Source organism: Prunus mume, linkage group LG3, assembly GCF_029339155.1.
Source record: "Prunus mume cultivar Tortuosa linkage group LG3, ASM2933915v1, whole genome shotgun sequence".
Lineage (NCBI taxonomy): Eukaryota > Viridiplantae > Streptophyta > Magnoliopsida > Rosales > Rosaceae > Prunus > Prunus mume.
In genome coordinates, this window is record NC_142700.1 from 13,422,272 (window position 1) to 13,438,672 (window position 16,401).

Genomic DNA, 16,401 nt, shown 5'->3' on the forward strand with positions numbered 1-16,401 from the left:
TAGGTGAGTACCATTCCCTAGTTACTAGGCTTCCCACATACGTCGTTAGCAGTCATCTGGTGGGTGAGAAGGCCATGATTGTGGGTCTCACACATGTCGTTAGTGATCTGGGTGTGAGACTTCCCATAATATGTCGTTGGCGGTGCGTATGGGAAAAGTATGTATATTACTTAGTATCATATCACCACGTCGTTGGTGCCGTGGGGTAATGATACATGCTGTAACGAACTTGTTATGAGATTTGTGAGCTACGTGTCATTGCGGTGCGTGTGTGAATTGTGGAGTTCCGTCCCGGTTGCACTACTCATCCACAGGCGCGGGTTAGTGTTAAATCCTGCGTCGAAACAATCCCGGTTGGATTGTTTTCCAGTACATTAGTATGGAAGAGTATATATTATATTATAGTTATAGTTATAGATATTTATATATATATATATATATGTGTGTGTGTGTGTGTGTTTTGGGTTGAGGAGAGTTGCATATCTTTAGGAATGGACTTGTGATTTTGAGATTGTGAGAGTTATTGGACTTTGAGATAATGTGTTTGGGTATTTGGTTTACGAATTGTGGCTGCATGTTAAGCATTATTTTCTGTGGTGGGGTTATTATGTTGTTTTAAAATGCAAACTTTATTTTTGTCCACTCACATTTTACATTTGCCTCCCAGGTGATAGTTGCTCTTAGAAGCGTTGAGTAGGTTGCGAGCTCAAAACATTTCATCAAGTAGATAGGACTTGTAAATTCCTTCTACTCAAGTGTTTGTTATAAACAAATACATTAGATGCTCTTTATCGCTCATGTTAGGTTGTTACTTGAGGTAGGAGGCCGTTTATTTGGATTGTTGTATGTTGAAAATCTTTGGATTGGATTTTATTTTATGTAAATTATCAGGTTGAATATTGTTGGGTTTGAGCGTTTACAGGCTCTAAAAATTTGGTAGGATGTCTTAGGTTTTTAGTAAGTGGCGGCATCGGTGTGATCTCGGCACTAAGGCGAAGTCACCCAGGTTTGAAGTGCGGTAGTCGCGTAAACATCATATAGAACTTCGAATCAGGTCGGGTCATTAATCATGACCAATGCAACGACTATGAATTTGCTCAAAACCCGAACTTTGAACTTTCAAATCTGAAATCTAACTTTTTCATTCCCACAAAACGAGTCAGAACCAATACCACCAAAAAGGCACAAGGCAATAAGAAAAAAGAAAATATAGACCATGATCTTTCTTTAATTTTGAATTGGTAAGCAAACAATTGCTGATTAAAGCACTTACAAATACTGAATCTTATTACCAGCAACAATTTGATCTGTAACCTTACCAGCAAATTAGATATGGTTGTCCTTCGTTTCCAAATTAGAAATGGTTGTCCTTCTTCTTCTTCTCTTTTTAATCCACCCAGAATTTTTTTAGTTCCACCAAACTTATCTATTTTGGGGGCTGTTTGACTTACATGTTTCGTGGGAACTAAAAGTCTTTGTCGGTGGATTACAAATACCACATAAAGGCACAAAGCAATAAACAATTTAGACCATGATCTTTCTTTAATCTTTATACACTGAAAACATATAAGTTTTCTTTTTTTTTTTTGGAAGAGCAAACACACAAGATTAATTTGTAGGAAAGAATAGATGCTGGCTTTAGTAACTATAGCTGTGTCTGCCTATTTTGCCCCAGTGAAAACTAATTGGCTTGAAGTTAGATCACGATAAACTTTATATAGGACCACAATCCTGCATCAGCACAAAGAAATAAGTAATTAAATAAATACATGTCAAGCTAGAAAGTCAATTGCTAATTTTCCCCTGCTTCATCAAAGTCCAAGTAAAAATTATTTTGATTTGAATTGGTAAGCAAACAACTGCTGATTAAAGCATTTTAAAATATTTAAGTCTCTGGTCTATTTTAGACCCAACAATTTGATCTGTAACCTTACCAGCAAATTAGAAATGGTTATCCTTCTTCTTCTTCTCTTGTTTCACTTAGCCCCTTGTGCAACCTCATTAAACTTCAGTTTCCCCACCTTCCCAAATGGCATCAACACCCTATCTCTTGAGGGAGATGCTTTCGTCGACGGTGATTTCCTCCGACTCACCAAAAGCGCTGCTGACGACGTGCAAGACCAAAGCGTCGGTCGAGCCACCTACAGCCAACCCTTCCTCCTCCGCGACAACGCCACGGGAAAACTCGCCGACTTCACCACAAATTTCACATTCGCCATTGACTCGCTAGACAAAACACCCTATGCAGATGGGCTCGCTTTCTTTTTGGCGCCAAACGGGTCTGCACTCAACAGAACAATAGGCAGAGGTGGCTCTCTTGGCCTCCCCGTCATAAACCCAGAAAAAAACGAGTCCACGAATCTGTACCCGTTTGTGGCAGTGGAGTTTGATATCTACTCAAATAACGTCACTTCTGTCGAAGATCCCGCCGGCGATCATGTTGGTATTGATGTCAACTCTGTCAAGTCTAAGGTTACCAGGGCGTGGAATGGTAGTATTACAAAGGGACGACTCAATAATGCTTGGATTCGTTACGATTCTGGATCAAAAAATCTTAGCGTTACATTTACTACTTATGAAAATGGTGTCCAGGTTAGAAGGTATTTTGATTACATGGTTGATGTGAATGAGATTTTGCAGGGTTGGGTGATTGTTGGGTTCTCTGCTGCAACAGGTGCTATGACTGCTCTGCACAAGATCAACTCATGGAGTTTCAATTCGACATCGCTGATTGATGAGAATGCAAATAACAACACACCAGTAGCTCCTGAGCCGACCCCCATTGTTGAACCCGGGTCAGGAAATGGCATCAACATTGGACTTGTGGTTGGGCTGGTTGTTGGTGGGTGTGTTCTTTTGGTTGGTGGTTTTTGTTTGGTTTGGTTCATTTTTTGGAAGAAGGGGGGAACAGGGGAAAGTAGCGACAATGATGAAGATCCTATGATCAACGATCCAATTGATGACGAATTCGAAAAGGGGACAGGCCCAAAGAAGTTTTCGTACAAGATGTTGGCTCAATCGACAAACGATTTTGACGAGGGAGAGAAGCTTGGAGAGGGAGGGTTTGGTGGGGTTTACAGAGGCTTCGTAAAAGATTTGAACTCATATGTTGCTGTTAAGAGGGTATCAAGTGGGTCTAGACAGGGGCTGAAGGAGTACGCAGCAGAAGTAAGGATCATCAGTCGACTTAGGCATCGAAATCTGGTGCAACTCATTGGTTGGTGCCACGAAAAGAGAGAACTCCTACTTGTTTACGAGTTCATGTCTAATGGAAGCTTAGATTCCCATTTGTTCAAAGGAAAAAGCTTATTATGTTGGGAGGCAAGGTACAGAATTGCTCAAGGCTTGGCGTCCGGATTGTTCTATCTACACGAAGAATGGGAACAATGTGTGTTGCACAGAGATATCAAATCCAGCAACATTATGTTGGATTCGAATTTCAACGACAAACTGGGAGATTTCGGGTTGGCTCGACTTGTTGACCACGGGAAACAATCACAAACCACTGTTCTGGCTGGAACCATGGGCTACATGGCTCCTGAATGTGTCACCACAGGAAAGGCTAGCAAGGAAACAGATGTTTACAGTTTTGGTTGTTGCTTTGAGTTAGCTTGTGGGAGAAAACCCATTGATCCCAAGTTGGGAACAAGTAAAATCAACATGGTAGAGTGGGTTTGGGAGCTTTATGGACAAGGGAAAGTCATTGAAGCAGCTGACCCAAAATTGTGTGGGGATTTTGATGAGAAACAAATAGAGTGCTTGTTGATTGTTGGGTTGTGGTGTGCTCATCCAGATTACAAGATCAGGCCTTCGACACAACAAATCATTCAAGTTCTTAGCTTAGAAGTTGCGCCGCCTATTCTTCCATCAAAGATGCCAGTAGCCAGCTACTTTTCTCCTCCGATATCATTTTCAATCTTGTCCGGTGATGTTACTGGTTCTGAAAGGGGTCAAACAGAGTCTTCAAGTTATGGTTACAACACCAATTCATCACAGTTCACCTCATCTTCCGCTTCCAATTCTACTCCATCAGCTTCACTTTTGTACACAAATTAAATTTATACTTAATAATTGTGTTATTCAAATTTATTTTTTTATTTATATTTATATTTGAATTCTTTAAGTAGATATGCACATAATTTATCAATTATATATAGTATAATGAAGAGACGATATGCACTTAACAATTGTGGCATATCTGTTTCTTCTACTATTGAGGTCTATAATTTATCAATTATATATAAGGGGACTTCCAGATTAGTTTACAATTCCAACCCTTCTCAATGATGCTCGTTTCATTGCACTTTTCTGAAGGGTATGTCAGATCATGAAAGTCCTCTCCATGAAAAGTTGTGGTTTGAATTGGTAAACAAGGGCTGCTGCGCGTCTATTTTAGATCACAATTTGATCTGTAAAGATTACCTACTCTCTCGGAATATTCACTCTCCCAAAGAAATTAGAAATGGCAAAATCAAGAACTCAAAACAGTCAAGCCAAAATCGATTTTGCAGTTTTCCAGCTCAGTTCGATTCATCAATTTACCGGTTTAAAAGGCCCTCCTAACCAGGTGTTCCAAGCCCAACAATGGATCATCGTCATTCAAGGTAGGTACAAAAGCCCAATCTAGCCAAAAGTAAGAAAAACTAGCGGGCAAAACATTTCTTAACTAATATAACTGACCTTCTAGATTCACAAAGGTCCACGTGGACTTAACCCGCATTTGAAAACAAAAAAATAAATCTTAATTAAATTGGAAGAGAACATGAGTTTCCTGTTAAAATATGAATATGGTTTGAATACTTTAGGTTAAGTGCTAGTTTGACATTGCTTATTTGGGGTGATAAGTGATTTTAAAAAAAATTTGAAAAGCCCGTTTGGTAAATTGTGAAATCAATTATTGTTAAAAATTGATGTGAGAAAGCTATAAGGAAAGCTAATGAAGTGCTTTCATTTTTGATTATCTGAGAATCAGTTTGAAGAAGATATTGGGTTTAATGATTATGCGACAATCATTTTCTAATTATCGTCAAATCTCAATACAACACTTTTAACAAAATTTTACAAGCGTAAACTACTTTATTTCACGGTGATTTCTCTACGTAAATCACATCGATTATTATTTGTGCCAGTGATCCAAGCCCGGCGCCCTGTTGTATTCTTCTTCATAAGTAGGTATATATAAGACTTTACATGAGTGCTTTACAAGGAAATAGATACAGTAATCAATTATGATAGTATCTCCTAATTATACAATGATTTGTCAACTATATAAAATAACAAAGTAAATCCCTTAATTAATCAAGGAAATAAATCTCATTGATTAATTAGGAAGGCTCGCGTCAACATTTCCTGTAAAAATGAGGGTTGTTTTTTAGTGACCCTCTCAAAACTACATTGTGCACTTATCGTTTGCTTATATTGTAATAGGTGCATTAATAACACCATATGATGGTGGCATTATGTTCGCATAGAAAAATTTCTTGTAAAGATGCTACAAATCTTGACTTCACATATCATCACGCCTTCTACTTGAGTTTTTTTTTTTTTAATTTTTTTTTTAAAATGTGAAATGTACGGTTGTATAAATTTGTCTATATTTCAACAAACTGTCTTTTGATGGTTCCCTATGGATATGGTTTTACCTCTTTTAGCCATTCAAGGCAATGTGTCTTTTTTCGGTGGTCGTTCTCTCGTTAGGAAGGAGAGCCTTGCTCTCTCTAAGTTTTTCTAATTCCACGTCTAGCCGTCATCGTCCCTCATCATCTTCACTCTATCTATCGCTAGCATAATTTGTCGTCACCCTATTGCAATTGCTCGGCTTTACTGTTTTGACAGATGGCGCCTATCGCTAAGCGGGTCCTTTTTTTAATATATAAATAGTATAGCCGTGCAGCCATACCCTTTCTTTTTTATCTTTTTTTTTCTTCAAAAATAGTGCGGCAAGCAGGCTATACTCATTTTAGAAATTTTAAAAAAATAGTATAGGCGCATGGCTTTACTGCGGCTATACTCGTTATATTTGAGGCAATTTCATCCAAATTACCACCAAGAACAAAACTTTTCTCAATTAGCATCGAAATAAAGTTAAGGATCTATTTGGTTGCCGAGAAAGTTGTAGTTCTAAACATTATTAGATTTTAAAACAACAATTTGGTATTACTGAGATGGGTGTTTTACATTTTTCATAAAGCAAAAAAAATCATAAATCAAAGGGCACACAAAACTGCACTTTGTTTTGTTTAATTGGGGATTAGTGTTCTTCCATTTTCACAAACCAAGCGTAGCTGGTTTTGATATACAAAATAATCACAAATCACAAATAGTTGGAGTATTTTGGATAGAGTTACCAAATGAGGAACTTACTCTGCATATTTTCAAAGTGGTGCAAACTTCATTTCTTTTTCTACTTTGCTTTTCAAGTTTTCGGGAAATGGGACGATGAAGCCGGAGAAAGGTTAAGACCAAATTGCCCTCAAATTGGTTTACATTACCTCATATCGATTTTTAACGACAATTTGGATTAAATTGACTTAAATCTAACGGTTGGTCTAAAATTCGCAATATAAATTAGTTCGGGTGCTAAGAGCATTTCCACCCATTTGCCATGGCAAAAGGTAAGAGGAGGCAAGGGTTGGTACTATTCACCCATTTGTAAAATGACTTATAAGGACTTCTAAGGACCAAAATATTAATACAAAAGTAGCTAGGCTAAGTTTTCCTACCCATTCAAGAAGATAAATCTTCTTAGGATCCAAGTTCTTGTTAGAATTTGGTCTCCCGCTGAGGATCTCCAAAGCAACATGTAACACCCCGACCCCAAATTTATCCCATGTTTAATTAATTTAAGTGGAATTGAAAAATTACCCGTGGGATAAGGGTATTTTGGTCATTTTCTTACCCGGAAGGAATTTGGGAATTCCTGTTGTACCGTTGCGTAGAGCACGGTGAGATGAGTTCGTAGACACGTAGTGGGCTCGAATCGGAGTTGTAACGAGAGAGATATGGTCAAATGAAGCTCAGTGGCATAATCGTAAATATTTGGAAAATGGATTTTTGGTTAAAAGACGGAAATGCCCCCGTCTGTCTCTCTCTCTCCCCCGACGCGCGTCTCTCTCTCCCCGGCTGACTCCCTCCCTCTCTCTCTTGAAACTCGGCCACCATCCATGGCGTTAGGCAGGACGTCTAAAGGGCCGCTCATTGCGTCGAGACGGCCCTTCTCCGCGTCGGCCGCGGGCCGGAAAATCACGGGTTTTGGCGGTTTCGCGAAACCGCGGCTCGATCTCCTCCGTACCGTTTGGGTGATTGAGGTATGGATTCCTACCTATTTTTCATGATCTAGCTGATGGTTTGGTAGGATTGCATCAATTTTGAGTGTAGATCATCCGATTTTCGATTTGGGTTTCGGCCGGTTTTGCGATCGCGATTCCGGCCACTTCCGGTCAGTTTTTGGGGTATGTCCAAGAACAAAAGTGACTCCAAATTAGGTGTATTACCTAGGGTAGGAGTCTTGGTTCACGATTTGGAGGATTTCCGGTGATGCGATATCGCTTTAGACACCCAAGCGCTGCCGACGCTTGTGGCGGCGCGTGGGCACTGTAGCTGAGGGCATTTCTGTCCCATTGGATCTCGATGTCACGAGCGCGTAGGTGTGCTCGGATCTCATTTTGGATACCGTTAGGGTTCCAAACGGATATCGCATATCGCGTATTTTCCGGGTTCGCTAGGTTTGGACCGTCGGATGGTCCTGAAATTATAATATGTTGATCTGGGTATTACCAGATCATGGAGGACGGATCGAATGGAGTCCGGATACTCGAAAATGCCAACCTAGGGTTAGGGTTTTAGCGACCGTCCGGTCGTGCGATCGTGAGCGATCCGACCGTCCGATCTGGACCAAACTTGCAGGACGTGTGTCCTAGAGCCTGTAGAACCTATAGGAACTTTCGGATCAGAATTTGGAGGTCGTGGGCCCGTAGTCCTAGCGACCAAGTTTGGGTAGTTTGACCACAGGGTTGTGCTAGACTTTCCTTGTAGTTCTACCATCCCGGAGGCTAGAATGACCTTAGTGTAGTCTCGGCGTTGTTGGTGAAGCGGAGACCGTGAGCTTAAGATATAATTTAGTGAAATTAAATGGGAGTTTACGGTATGCTTTATTGTAGGTTTTATATAGAAATTATATCTTATATAATTATTTGTGTGGATGTTTAAAAGGTAACTAGCGATTGAATGTTAGCTTACGATTGCTATCGCACTACCCGTACCCACAATGTTGTGATCATGTTGAGGTTTGGTGAGAATGTGGCGAGGCCCGGTGTGAATCGCCGCAGCGTCTTTGGATTAGCCGCGTGTTGAGACCCCATGCTCGTAAGGGTGCGTCCGACGATGAGGGGAGATATACGTGAGGGCCGTGAGAATGTAGCCGCCCAGAGGTCGACGCTCTTGGATTAGCCGCGCGTTGATTGCACTCCCGGTGACGGCCACGGCATGCCCCGACGATGAGGGGAGATATGGTTGTGTGAGGCTGGTGAGAATGTAGCCAGCCAGGCAGGAGGTCGCACGCGCCTTTGGATTAGCCGGCTGCGATTGACAGACCGTGACGTACGGTGCCCCGGACGATGAGGGAGATATGGTTGTGAGGGCTGGTGAGAATGTAGCCGGTGCTCAGCAGAGGTCGCACGCCGCCTTGGATTAGCCGGCCAGAGTTGACAGCACTCCATACGTACAAAAGGCCCACGATGAGGAGATATGGTTGTGCGAGGGCCGTGAGAATGTAGCCGTGCCAAGCAGAGGTCGCACGCGCCTTTGGATTAGCCGCAGTTGACAGCATCGCATACGTGGCCAAAAGGCCCCGACGCATGAGGGGAGATATGGCTGTGTGAGGGCCGTGAGAATGTAGCCAGCCCGCAGGAGGTCGCACGCCTTTGGATTAGCCGCTGCAAAGGACAGACCCATACGTGGCGGCGCCCGACGATGAGGGGAGATGTGATTGTGTGAGGGCCGTGAGAATGTAGCCAGGCCTCAGGAGGTCGCACGCTGCCTTGGATTAGCGCGCGAGTTGATGACTCCCATACGTACGGGTGGGCCCGACGATGAGGGGAGATATGGTGTGTGAGGGCCGTGAGAATGTAGCCAGCCCTGGGACGCTGCACGCGCTTTGGATTAGCCGCAGTTGAAAGACAGACACGCGTGCCGCGCGGCCCCGACGATGAGGAGATATGGCTGTGTGAGGGCTGGTGAGAATGCAGCCAGCCCTGGCAGAGGTCGACGCGCCTTTGGATTACGGCAGTTGATGTGCCCCATACGAGGCCGGGTGCGTCCCGTCGTATGAGGGGTGATACTGTGATTGTGTTTGATGAGTTGTGATGGATAAATCCTAGAATATATGTATTTGTGTGGTGGTAATGGCTTATTTGATATTAGGAGCCAGGATAGATACGAAAGAGGTACGTGTGGCTTGATCCCTTAGTAGGGCATGAGGCGTTCTCGGTTACTAGGTGCAGCCACAGATTAGACCCCACTTAGGTGGTCTTATTGAGAGTGGGTTGGACCTCGTTGTTGGTCCCAAAACTTGGTTGAATTGGGACTCGTCCTGTGGACCGAGCAAGAAGGAAGGTGCGCTTAGATTTGAAATTTGTTATATGCATGTTTAATGCATTAAGTTATTTTTAAGCTAGCAGGGGCTCGCTAGAAGCATTTGAAGGCCGGAGGCCATTTATGTAAATTGCATGAGATTTTATTGTGCATGCTGCCGGTTGGGTTATAAAATGCGTTTATGCAGTGGAAATTTGGGGAAATGTTCACTTATAGGGAGACTCAAATTTCGCGAAAGTCTCTGCGCCTTAATCTCTATGGCAAATGAGGACGAGAAGGGGAGTGAACCGGCATGGGGTGATGCACGGGTCTCCGCAGGTTCGCCAGAGTTAAGGAAGTGGCCGACGGTCTGTCACAACAACGAAACCAAAAACATCAGCCTTTTCTGTCAGATGTCCACGCATTGCATACTCCGGCGTCAAATAGCCTCTACAAGATTATCAAATGTTTACTAAAAATGCTGCTTGGATTACACCCTTCCTAGTCATGATTACATTGTATAACTTAAATGAGGGCTTACATTGTGCCTGCAACGCGGGTGCTCATGTGTGTTTTCTCGTCATCACAAAGCTTTGCCCATCCAAAATCCGATATTCTTGGGGAGAGTTCTGCATCCAGCAAAATATTACTTGCTTTGACATCTCGATGTATAATTCTGGGCGTTGACTCCTCATGAAGGTAAGCAAGTCCTCTTGCTGTTCCCAACAATATATTGAAGCGTGTAGGCCAGTTAAGGTGCAAGTCATTTCTTCCTGAAACAGTACATGGAAAACAACCAATGAATGTTAACAACTAATAACAAGTAGAAGAGAAAAAGAAAAAGAAATTGGATGTAACCTTAGAGTACTTTAAACTGCAGAGTATTCTGTTTTTATGCAAAATAGAAGGCAAAGTAGCAAAAGAATGTGCAGGTTTTTTATTTCATATGACTCGAATATTACTCTTTTGGTTTCTTTAATCTTCACTCCTCAGCAGAGAAAAATTATAACAAAATGGTTGTGTAAAAAACTTGGATAAACTTTTAGAGTCCTTGATACTGCAGAGTATTCTGTTTCTATAAAACCTACCAAAAAGTGCATGATAAAGGCTCTTGTTTTCAAGATACTCATAAACCAAAATGTGGTGGCTTCCTTCAATGCAGCATCCATAGAATTTCACTAGATTGCGATGTTGGACTTCAGATATCATAGGAATCTCGGTAACAAATTGACTCTTCCCTTGGTGAGATGCTACTGAAAGTTGCTTCACAGCCACTACCCTCCCATCAGAAAGTGTACCCTACAAACAGAAATACAATTCAGTGACATGAAAGGGAAGTAGAAAGAATCTATTTTGATTCTCTCTCAATTTATTTTTGTAAGAAGTCAAAGTCTTACTTTAAAGTAGCAGATATTGATGTAAAATAGATTTCACCTTATAAACAGGTCAATATCCTCCCTCTCCTAGCCTATTTGAAGGATTAAAATCTTCTGTTGCAGCGCTCAACTCAGCATAACTGAAAGTATTTGGTCGGGGACCTAATCCTAGAAGATCTGCATGTTCAAAAGAGAGTATGACATAGGTTTAAATTTTGAAACAACACATCGGAAGTATTTTCTCTCAAATATGCTTATCAACACTAGAAAGAACCTAGAACCGCATGCAGAATTAACCGTTAATAATATGCTCATTGTTCTTTTACCTTCATCGTCATCTTTTTCTGATGTTTTTCTCCGCGTATATAAAATTGCAAATAATAATAGCAAGATCACTACTCCGACAGGGACTGCAATACTAACTATCAACCCAGTCCTGCTCTTCTTTCCTGGAGTAGATGGTGTAAGATCTGAGCAATGAACAGAATAATTGTTCAGTGTGTCAATCAATTGACAGCAGATAAATACATTTAAACCATTCATAGGAAATATTCATAACTTGACATTATATTATATAACTGAAGCAGCGTGGACAGCCGATATTAGCGGGCCGTAATTACCTTGTTCATGTATGCAACATGTTCCCTTACCAGCCCAGAACAGATGAATATCTAGGTAATTCTCGGTCACATTAACCTTGAAGGGTCTTGGAACTGCTCTGTTAACCCCACCTACCTCCTTTGAAGTCCTTCATTCTGAGGTTCCCCTAGGAAACAAATGAAGAGATAGTTAAATAATTCTGCCTAATGAGGTTGCCTTAACTTTAAATAGCTTAAGTTTTTTTTTCCTTTATTAGTAGCCTTACTTGAATATAGATATCAAATACACGCCTTCCTAGACTTTTGTGAAGTTTGTGTATCGCTGCTAGCAAAAACCGTTTCTGCAAATTGCAAATGTTACAGTATAAGGTCCATTCTGAAGACCCAGGCCATAGTATCTCAGTGAATCTAGGGACACTCTTGAAGTCTCGAAAAGCTCTGGTGTCAAATCTGCACCGGAGACTTGCGTAAGGGTGGTTTCCACAAATGATTGATTCAAATTCTGAGAAAAACCTGCATTGCTAACAGCCCATTTCTGTGTACTGGTTACATTAAATGTTGCTGGGCCAAGAGCTGAGTCTTCAGCCTCCTACAATATGCCATCATTTCCTCTCATTTGTGGTCCTCCACACTTGATTGAGAAGTTTGTATCTGTACAATTCAATGTAATAGCACAAGATATGATTAGTCAAAAAACTTCAAACAGATGTAATAGCACAAGATATGCTTACTAGATTTATCAAGACATTCCTACAATATGTATGCATAATGAGATAAGCAATGCCAATTGCTGTAACATGATCTTGCATTAAAGAAATAAATGCTAGTGAAATACAGAAGAAGATTACATCGTGGGGTATTTCGATTGCATGGAAAATTCCTCGGGAGGCAATTCAATGCAGGAAGACTGTAAACACAGAGAACAATTATTATTTATAATAATTAAACTGTAGTGGAAGAATCCATTAAAATGCGAAAGTGTAATAGCAATCACTTTATGTTTCAACTATCTGTCTGAAAAAAGGGTATTTCGATTCAACTCAGTTATGTTTGAACTGTCAAATGTGAAGTTGTTGACCACTAAATTCCTGCATAAAATCATTAATCAATCCACATATGAAGATGAAAATTTCGTGTTCAAGATCTCAACATATCAGTACTTTAAATCCATCCCTTCGAATTTATTGAATTTCATTCATGTGGTATTATATATGCACAATGAAGGTGATTTGGACCATAAAAATGAAGGTGAAAGATAAAACGGAGACATACAGTTGCAATATTGTGGTTACCCAGGGGGAAAGCTTCCTGAGAAATAGGTGTAAGACAAATCTCTGCACATAGCAATACAGAATGAGAAGGCACAAAAATGCATGAAAGTTCAAAGGAATTTAAGTAAGAAAAAGGCTGCCAGAATGTGCGTGCCAGAATGAGAAGGCACAGAGTACTGGTTTCATTGCCAGTACATATAGCATACTTTTATGACATTAGGACTTGCATAGTCTGAAGCTGATTGCTCTTTTGGCTTGGAAGAGGTCCAGACAGACTATTGTTTCCAAGAAATCTGGCCATATCAATTATAGGAGGCACCCAGGAAAAAAAAAACAAAAAACCAAAGAAACAAGAAAAAGGTCAGATGAACGACTAAGTTTCTGAGCAGGAAATTCAATGGCATAAGTACAGAAAAGGGGAATAATGAAGGCAGGCCTTATTACAAATATGTAAGAGAACTCATGTTGAACAAAGAACTTGGGAGTTCGCCTGTTAAATTGTTGAAACCCAGATCCCTGCAACATGAGTGATAAGTTAGAGGAACAATTAGAATAATAAGAAAATTAATTGGTATCTTCGGGATTCAAGCTTATATATCTGCCGGAACATACAGTATCTGTAAACATTCATATTCTCCTAAATCAATAGGGATGCTACCACTGATTAATGTATTCCGTAGAACTCTGTTACACTACCAAAAAAAAATTAGTGGACAAGTGCATGGAGTAAGATTTTCAATTTGAAAAGGAAAACGAAGTTTGATCACAGTGCTTGAATGAATGAGATGTTAACTTACAAATCAGTTAAGTTCTTCAAATTTCTTATGAAATCCAGAGACGAGCTCATATAATATATATCACTAATTCGCCTTCATTATCATACACAAACATAAATGATGCCCAGTAAATGGAGGGGAGAGAGAGAGAGAGAGAGAGAGAGTTTAAAATGTATTAAGCATTTGCCCTTACAGAGATTCCAATGAAGTCAGTTGAGAAAAACTGGTTGGTATTGGGCCTTCAAAAGAGTTCCCTTGAATCTCCTACAAAAACATTTGAGATGCTTGTGAATAAAAGACCCATCTCAGCCATGCAGATCTGCTTTCATAAACCGCAGAAGGTTAAAAGTTTGCCATACAAAGAAGTCAGTTTTCTCCAATTCCCAATGAATGCTGGTAGGGGACCGGTGAAATTGTTCAGATCAAGTTTCCTACAAGAATTGAAACAAAATACAATGACCAGCGATTAATCTCTGAGTATAAAAAATATTCATGACAATTTTTAACGGTAAGAAACCTGTGTCTTTTATATGAAAATGTTAACTGCGATAAACCAAACAACAGAGAAGGGGGTTGGAAAAACTTCATACAAAACGGCCAGATATCTTAAAGCCTCAAATTCTTTTGGAAACACCCCTCGTTTGTTCAGAGCATGAACTCGACTGGAAAGAAAAAAGATTGAGCAGTTAGGCACTTAATATTACAATTGATATATCAGGCATGTTCTGCTTAGTTTTCTAAACTTGATAATTAATTGATTTGCTACAGTCAACAACACAAGACTAAAGAATATGGAGAGAGAGAAGAGAGAGAGAGAGAGAGAGAGAGGAGGGTAATAACATACAGTTTGGTGATGTGGCAGGTAGTATTTTTGTCACAAGTAGAGTCACAAGTGATGGCTGGATTATTCTCTGGCTTTTCAAACTCGCTTCCATTGATGGCAAATCCAATGCATTGCTCTCCTCCACTGATAGGCAGGGCTTGCATGTCCCAATGCTTGAATATTGAGATCAACGTCGTCATTGCATTCTCAATTCAATCATTGCGTACACATCACATTACGTATTTATGCTATACCTGAAAGATGGCTAGTACCTTCAGATGGATCGGTAGTAGCATTTTGAGCCATGGACACATGAAACCAGAAGCAGCTGAGAAAGCATAGACTGCAAAAGAAGCCAAAGGACGCTGAAAGAGGCCATTGTTTTGTTGTTCCAGACTTTCAGTCAATCGCAGTGTTCGAAAAATCGGCCTAGGCGGGGGGCTAGGTGGCTAGGTGGCTAGGCGGTCGCTAGGCGGGCTCGAGGCTACTAGTCTGTCGCAAGGAAGGCGCGAGGCGGCTAGGCGGGCGCGAGGCGGCTAGGCGGTCGCTAGGCGGCTAGGCGGTAGCTAGGCGGGCGCTAGGCGGCTAGGCGGCTAGAAGGTAGCTAGATGGGCTCCTAGGCGGGTTGGGTCCTTTTTCGTTACCGAAACCGAAGGACGAGGCAGCCGAAACCAAAGAAAAGCGAAATGGCTTGACTGCGAGTGCAAGATCCGTACTCTCCCAAGTGCAGGCTTGGTGTTCGTCTGGAATATATTCCAAGAGTATAGCCACTCGGCTATACCTTTAAAATATTCCAATATCTTTGATTTAGGGTTTATTGGATATTTTGGACGACAAAATGTCAAATTGTCAAGGATGATGAATGGCCGAGCAGTTTGATGATGTGGAAACTAAGCCCTACTAACGTCATCATAGAATCGATCTTTTTAACAAAAATATTCTTTTATCGAATAATTATCCTTCTTTTATTAGTTTTCAACCATCAGATTAGAGTACAATGAATGGCTAAAATTACACAAACTAATTTTTTATATATTTTTTTAACATAATGATATATTGTAATTAATTTTTTATTGACTTTCCCATTCCATTTTCTCTCTCTCTGTATTAATATTTGGCTTTTTCTTTTTATATATACCCCCAGAAAATGTATTTGAGTCTTACTTTGCCCCCTGAATAACAACGGATCCATGTACAGGCTAGGCTGGGCTCTAGTACAGTGTAAAATTTTTAAAATACTAAACATAGTACAAATTTTATAAGCTAATCCTACTCCAAAAAATATGAGCCCATAATCTCTTTGTCTCCTAGCCTGTGATTATTTAAAACATAATGTATATTAATTGAGTTTTTAATTTTTAATTAATATTTTGACGGGAAATTGTTGGCCTCACCGGAATCTAAACAAATATGTGTGAAAAAAGGAGTAAAGTGAGACAAAATGAGTTTCAAGGGGCAAAGTGAGACTCAAATACACTTTGAGGGGGCATATCATAAAATAAGCCTTAATATTTTGGGAGCTTTAAGCCCTGTTTGGTATCCTACTTTAAAAAGTAAGTTCAAAAACTATGATTCTTGTTAAAAACATGAGTTTTCAAAGAGTGATTTTAAGATCATAAACTTGTTTAGTATTGAACTCCAAACTATTTTCAAGATCTAAAAAATTGGAATTAAATGAGCCCAAGAGAACATGTGTTGTATGACAACATAAGTTAAATGAGCCCAAGAAACACTATGGCTAAAATACAAGGATGGGGTTTTGCTTCATCTTTTGTATTGGCTTATTTAAGCCACACTTAGACCATTTTCTTTCTAGGGTTTGAAGAATCCAACTTTGGAGCGGGTTTGAGAGGAGAGAAATCTCCACTCTACCATGCTAGAATGGGCCACCAAGAGGAGAGGGCTAGCACCTTACCTCCTCTTGGTCATCTTCTTCATCTCTTACACTACTTTTGTGTGTATGAACTAGAGGGTATCTACTTTGGT

The 16,401-nt window shown here is 40.5% G+C and overlaps 2 pseudogenes across 2 annotated transcripts; one reads left to right on the plus strand and one right to left on the minus strand.

The window, feature by feature from the left end:
* Positions 1–1,849: 1,849 nt before the first annotated feature.
* Positions 1,850–4,123, plus strand: LOC103336354 (L-type lectin-domain containing receptor kinase IX.1 pseudogene; annotated as a pseudogene). Its single transcript, XR_016125218.1, has one exon. The product of XR_016125218.1 is annotated as an L-type lectin-domain containing receptor kinase IX.1 pseudogene (transcript).
* Positions 4,124–9,920: 5,797 nt separating this feature from the next.
* On the minus strand, positions 9,921–14,615 carry LOC107880678 (putative LRR receptor-like serine/threonine-protein kinase At1g56130; annotated as a pseudogene). Its single transcript, XR_016125324.1, has 14 exons — positions 14,437–14,615; positions 14,183–14,254; positions 13,926–14,023; positions 13,429–13,433; positions 13,261–13,332; positions 13,023–13,091; positions 12,818–12,879; positions 12,394–12,452; positions 11,812–12,196; positions 11,273–11,712; positions 11,005–11,123; positions 10,659–10,869; positions 10,112–10,343; positions 9,921–10,020 (listed from the first exon to the last, which is right to left on the minus strand). The product of XR_016125324.1 is annotated as a putative LRR receptor-like serine/threonine-protein kinase At1g56130 (transcript).
* Between the last annotated feature and the right edge of the window lie 1,786 nt (positions 14,616–16,401).